We start from the raw sequence: 6,998 nt of genomic DNA on the forward strand, positions 1-6,998 counted from the left end.
TTTGGCCAATGGTGTCATTAACAATGCTTCAATGGCCTGACTGGCTGATTTCAAAATGGGAGAGGTGATTAATGTCAGAAATCCAGTTGGGGAAAGCATTGAAGGGATGTCCCAGAAAGAAAAAATGGGGGAGGGGTCCACCTGTGCCCCCAGAGGCCCATCCACTGTCTGCAACCAAAGGGAAGATCCTGGGGATAGGAGTCTGATTTCCAGCCCCTTTTTGCTTTGCTGATTGCTCTCCGTCTCCCTTCCCCTATCTCCTCCACAGCACACATTCTGACACAAGCTCATTACATGATGATGACCTATTTTTTCATCTTTTCCATTAGCATCAAACACATATCATCTTGCAAGCACATGCATTTTTTTTTTCCCTACCAATGCTGAGTGCCTTTGAAGTCCAATTTATTGTAGGGTTAAGCAGCCAGGTCTTGATTGTACCCTAAAATTGCTTATAATTTTGATGCCTCCAAACTATTTCCCAAATCTACCTTTTTTCTACAGAAGGGTGTGGCACAACCCCTTTTTACTATCTTCTGTGGCAGAATGTGGAGAATAGAGAGGACTTGGGGAGGAATTCTCCAGGTGGGTTTCAGGAACGACTTAGTCCCTAGCTTCTAATTGCAGTTGGGCTGTATTAAAGTTGTACTCTACTCAGCAAAACTGAATTCAGTTTTTCCTTCAAGGTTTAGGGCCAATATGGCTTTACTGATTGCTCAGAATGGTCACTGAGAAGTTTCTACTTCAGTATTCAGACTTTTTCAGTTTCTATTTTGGTATTCAGAATTTCCATTGTGGTCACTTACATTTGTGAATCCAAATGGGATTAGAAATGAGAATATCGTGACTTAATCTAGGGAGTCAGGGCTGTGGCAGGCAGCTAACCCAAAGCATAGTAGTCTTTCTGAAGTCATTCTGTAATAACTTCTACTTCCACATCTAACCACTCCCTCAACTGGCTTAAGTGGAATTCAGCATCTCCTTAAGGGATGTTCAGGGGGAAGAGAGGAAAATGGAAGATAAGCAGTGAAATCCTAAGAACATAGGGGCACCTGGGTGGCTTAGTCGGTTGAGTGTCTGACTTTAGCTGAGGTCTTAATCTTGCAGTTCATGATTTTGAGCCCTGCAACAGGCTCTGTGCTGATGGATTGGAGCCTGGAGCCTGCCTCAGATTCTGTCTCTCCTTCCCTCTCTGCCCCTCCCCAACCTGCACGCTCTCTCTCTCAAAAATGAATATTAAAATAAAACAATAATAAATCCTAAGGATATAAATTGAGCCCAAGCAGAACTCAGCTCTTAAATACAATTCGAATTTGGATCCAATAGTCTTCTCTGCTCCAGGCTTCACTTTATCCCTTAGTACAATAGAGAGGAGCATCATACCTTTGAACACTCAGATTCATTATAGGAGGACGAGTCTGTGTCCAAAACAACCAGGAATGCAACCAACATTCCCTTAAAGTACAAGGAGAAAATGGAAACTAAAATTCCTACTTCTCTTTCTGGAGAGGCCAACAGTAGCATTCAGTGTTGACCCATGCTGTTGGGCTGGAGATGGCCTACCTATAGTCTGAGTCCTTGTTAGCTCTTGTTATAGACTGTCAACAGCTGACTTCATTTGTTCTGTGTGTCTCCCACACATGACACTCACCACATATGCTTACTGGGACTTGCCTCCAAACATTTATACTGGCCAGTTCCCTCCTCCCCCAACCTTAGGTACTGTCTTCCCATCCTCTCTGTTCAACTGTGTCCCTTTCCTCTTTGTATAACTGGTCCTAAAGTCTCTTCTCTGCCTTGTTGGTCTTAGCTGGCTCTTAGGACTCCATTATTCTATGGTTTCTCCACATATTTTTGGAAGCCCAGTTTGAAGTACACTATTAATGATTTCTGATCTGTTATTTAACTTTTTGGCCTTGGCTCCACAAAGCCAAAATCAAGGGCACAGCTATTTAAAAATGTTGAAGCCTTGTAAAATATTCTGATGAGATGAATACTTCTATCATATACTTTTCTACATCCACCACCTCCTCAATTTACAGTTAACTACTGCCTTCCATTTCAACTATCTTTTTCTTGTAAATTCTCCTAAAAGAATTCAGTTATCTGTTTGTAAATATACTGAGAGGTATATTCCAAAGAAACAAAATCCTATGAAAATGTTTGGCTAATATTTCCATGTTTAAATTCCTTAAGAGAATTGACCAAAATAACTTTACCTGTCAGACATAATATCCTAGAGAAAAATATGAACAAAAGAATAAATTCCATTATATAACTATTTAGTAGTTAGGGTTTAATCACTGGCAGCTGAGTTATTTGAATATGACTAATTTCTATCTATTCACAAATTATATTAATGATTACATAAACATTTTGAGATGTTTGTTCATTAGAAAGGAAATTATATGGAAATATACTATGTACTGAGAATTTGTCATGAATTATCTCTGAGGTGATTTACATGCCTTATAGAATTAAATCCCCCCAGTACTATTGTAAGATAGGTATTTCATTACCTCCTTTTAGAGATGCAGGAAGTTGAGGTTTAGAGAAATAATTTGCCTGGAGTCATGCTTCTGGTTAAGCATTTTAACTCAGTCCCTGTGTTTAACCATTATGTCACACTGTTTCCTATGGGATTTTTTTTTTCAGGCTAAATATGTTTTATTAAATGAACCTCAAGGGTATTCGAGTATTCTGAACTTCTGGGGGAAGCATCTAGGTGATTCAAGTTCGATATGATTAGTTTATTATCTAATACAACTAATTAGGTATTAGAAGTATTAAAAATTGATTACAATGAAAAAGGACGTGTGGCTATGGTTTCACATGTACTGAAATTTTTACACAAATATGTTGTAATGCCTTTAACAGAATTTTGAGGTGAAGAGTAGCACCAGCCCCATATTTCATAGATACAGTGATTAGGAATTACCCTTGCTTCAGGGTGCCTGGGTGGTTCAGCTGGATAGGTGTTCACTCTTGGTTCCAGCTCAGGTCATGGTCTCATGGTTCATGAGTTCGAGCCTTGCATGGGGCTCTGTACTGACAGGGAAGGATCTGCTTGGGATTCTCTCTCTCTCCTCTCTCTGCCCCTTCCCAGCTCATGCTTTCTTGCTCTCAAAATAAATAACCTTAAAAAATTATATAAAAAAAGAATTATCCTTGCTCATACAATCAGCAAATGTATGTGTGTGCATTGGGGCTGGGGGCAGATGGGCAGGAAGAGTGGTGGTTGTGTGGATTCAGGCCAGAATTCAAACCCAGTTTTGGACTCCATAGCTTAAAACCATAACATGGGAACTGAAACATTCCTCCTATTTCACTCAGTGTAGTCCAGGAGGCAGTTGCCTGTAACATTATTTGCCAAAACTGGCATTGGCTTTGATGGGGTTTTGGAGTGGTGGGGGTCCAGAGCCAAGGGCCAAGAAAGAATTCTTGAGACGTCTTTGGTGCAAAAAGGTGATTTTATTAGAGCACGGGGACAGGACCCGTGGGCAGCAAGAACTGTACTGGGGTTGTGAAGAGTGACTGATCATATACTATGGAGTTGTGGGAGGTAAAGGCAAAAGGAGGCTTTCAAAAGGCCTTCATATGCTAAAGAGGACTCATAAGATACTGGAGGCCTAGCTATTGTCAAGCTAAGATTGCTTTTTTCTCTAGCAAATCATTAACATTATGATAGTAGGGGATTCCTGGAGAACTGTTATACTCTGTATTTGCCTCAAGTTTTTGTCAATGGGCTACAGGTTATAAAGAAAGTTAATGTTACCATTTCCTTCTTGCCTTTGTTCCCCACATCACTGTGGAGTGGAGGGTGATGTTGGGGCTCCAGGAAGCTGAGTCCATAGGTTTCTGGAGATCAGGCTATTGATAAGATTGCCTTTGTCTTGTCATTTACAAAGACATTTGTAAAATGATAGAGATTTCCTGTCCTGCATCTCTGTCAGTGAACCAATTGTTTTCTGCTTCTCTTAGCTTTAGGGCAGCTAGGAGTGCCTGAGGAATGTCACACATATCCCATGGTGGGGGGGGGGGGGGGGGGGGGGGGCGGGGGGGGGGGTGTCAGCTTGCCTTATGCATCCTTATCAGAAGAACTGCATCATTCTTAGATCTCAAAGTTTATATCAAGGCTTCTTAGATGCTAGTAAGGTACAGTGAAAGTAAAAGTTTCTAGAGCAGCAGACCTGGGATCAAGCCTTGTTTCTATCACTTTCTTTATAACCATACACTGAATTTCTTTTGAGCCTCTTTTATTTTTTTAAATGTTTGTTTATTTTGTGAGAGGGGGCGGGGGAGAAGGGGCAAGAGAAAGGGAGAGAGAGAATTCCAAGCAGGCTCCATGCTCAGTGTGAGGCAATACGGGGCTCAATCTCAGGATCATGAGATCATTACCTGACCCGAAATCAAGAGTCAGATGCTCAACAGACTGGGCCACCCAGGCACCTCTGAGCCTTTTTTAATATATAAAAGAGGTATACTCCTCTCTGCCTTACAGGACTCATAAAAATTCAGTGTAATGATTTACATGAAGGCACTTAGTAAAATGAAAGAAGATGACTTTATACAATTGCTAGTTTTTATTATAAGAGTAAAGAAAAAAAAGAAAGAAAGAAAGATAGAAAAGAAAAGAGACTTTATGTGTTCTCACATTAGAACAGGTGAGGCCAACAGAGCAACAGACCAAAATGGGCACCCTTCCTGTGCCAGTGCAGGTGGCCCCAAGGTGCAGACCCATCTAACCTCAGGAAGGAAGAAAGACTGATTGGGGTCGTAGTGTATATAGGAGACATTAGAAGCTCTGTTAAGTTCAAGCCAGCCATGACTTGAACCCAAATCTTAAGACTCCACTTTAAAATAGGGCATTTTAAATGAAGTTCTGTTTTCAAAGGACTTTTTAATACTTAAAATTTTGAAAATCAAAGGAAATTAAGCAAAGTAAGAAACCCAGAGGATGGCAGATAAAGCGAAGTGGGACAAAAAGACTATTATGACCATTAAAAAACATAGGACCGACAAGGTTGGGCAGATATGTAAATACTTAAGATTGACAAAGTGGTAGAGAAGTAGGAGTGTTATGAAAGAGGAAAACAGCAATTCTAACCTTAGAGATAAGAAAGGCGTGGAGAACTGTTGTCAGGCAGAAAGAGACGCTAAAATAATAAAATAAGCCACAAAGCACAATATACAACATTGAGGAAAGACACTGTATAACTGAACACAATGTGGCTTTTTACTACTGCGGAAACATTAGGTGGCAGAAAAGTGAAATCGTTTAAAGAAATTTTTCAAAGTTTCTTTCCAGAGGTGGCAAACGGCGAAATAGTAAAAATATTAAAGTATAAGCATATTAAGAGGAAAAAAAAAAAAAAAAGAAAGAAAGAAAGCCAAAACCCGATAACTGGTGACATTTAAAATACCGCCTCCCAAACAACGGGCCTGTAACTTGTAGAGGAGTCCAAGTTTGCAGAAACGTCCCCAAGGATGAACCGCGGACATCGCACATCAAACTTTCTCTTGTGGCCATCTGCAGGAACAAAGCGTCCATCTCACTGGGGGTGAGAGCGGCGAGACCCTGGTGCAAGATAGACGCTCAGCAAAGGCTTCCCCCCACTCCAGATCGGACTTCTCCCCAGACCCCGCCCACCCGCCTCCCAGACCAGGTCTGCCACTGCAAGACCAGCCCCCGACCCCTTAAGGCAGCCCTCCCAGTCCCGCATCCCTCGCTCAGTCCCGCAGGCCGCCGCCCCCAACACGGAGCTTCATTCATTGACCCGGGCAGAGGGGCGGGCGAGCGAGACGAGCTCGAGCAACGGTTGTGTGAGGCTCCAGGCGGGGATACCGGGGCGAGTGCTTACTCTGGGTGTCCGTTAAGGAGATCATGGCTGCAGCGGTGAGGGCAGCGGCGACAGCACCCTCCAAGAGCCCAGGGGACGTAACAACGCGGAAAAATAATTAATTAATTAAATCAAATTTAATTAATTAATTAAAAACCGGTAGGCAGCCAAGGGTACAGCCCGAGCATCTACAGAACACTCGAGCACCCCACAAGAGCTTCAAGACTGCTTCCCATTGGCGAAACCCTCTCAATAGCAACCAATCATCCATAGTCTTGTTCGGTGATACAAATGGTGGCCACACCCCTTCACCAATTAGAGAAGAGTGTTACTTGCAATTGGTTGAGGAGACCAAACCGGAGGGCGAATGCTCCCAGCTGGAGAAAAAGGAACGCTTGGTAGGGGGAGGTTTTCTTTGGAGAGCGGCTGAAAGCCTACAGTTCCTGAGCTGTGCTCTTTGAGGTCGGAGACCTAAGAAGCAGGGGGTGGGGGTGTGGGTGGAGGGGCTGGAGGGTGGAAGGGGTGGAGGGTGGATGGGTGGGAGAGGATCTGGGGTAATTCGGGTTTGAAAGGGCTAATCTTTTCTTTCTTCTTACTGAGGGCGAGGGCGGTCTATCGCGGATCACTTCCTTTCACCAATATACTGTGCAGGAGAGAAAAAGGCATTCGTTAATCCTCGCCCATCTCTAGTGGAACTCGGGCCTTTAGGGGCACCTTGGACTTTCTACTCCTTTTTATCTCCAACCTTTCCCATGCAGGAAGTTTGGTTTCCAAAGTCTGTTTATTGGCAACCACCATTTATTGTGAACGGTACAGGGGCCACTCAGGCATAGTGGAGGATTGCTGTCGTCTTTAAGAAGCAGTTGGTGGGGAGAGGAAGGGTGTGTTTCTGATTTAGCCTGTAGTACCTCAAGGGTATTTACTCCAACATAAATGACTGGCTGTGACCCCATACAACATTTACTGTGGCTGCTGTCGAAGTTCAAACATAGCAGAAAACCAATGAATCATTGATGTAGCAATTAGTAAAGTTTGTTAAGCATCCACCAAAGAACAGCTGGGGAACCAGGAGCACTCAAGCCAAAACAGAATTAGGCGCAGGGCTATGTTGTTACAAAGCAGCTTGGGAAGTAAGAAGTCTAAGGATTTTTTTTTTTT

At 42.9% G+C, this 6,998-nt stretch overlaps 1 long non-coding RNA gene across 1 annotated transcript; it reads right to left on the reverse strand.

The window, feature by feature from the left end:
* Positions 1–5,214: 5,214 nt before the first annotated feature.
* On the reverse strand, positions 5,215–6,310 carry LOC122478311. The gene is made up of 2 exons (XR_006295934.1): positions 5,862–6,310; positions 5,215–5,578 (listed from the first exon to the last, which is right to left on the reverse strand). It is a non-coding gene; the product is annotated as an uncharacterized LOC122478311 (long non-coding RNA).
* Between the last annotated feature and the right edge of the window lie 688 nt (positions 6,311–6,998).

This window comes from Prionailurus bengalensis, unplaced genomic scaffold, assembly GCF_016509475.1.
Source record: "Prionailurus bengalensis isolate Pbe53 unplaced genomic scaffold, Fcat_Pben_1.1_paternal_pri Un_scaffold_49, whole genome shotgun sequence".
NCBI lineage: Eukaryota > Metazoa > Chordata > Mammalia > Carnivora > Felidae > Prionailurus > Prionailurus bengalensis.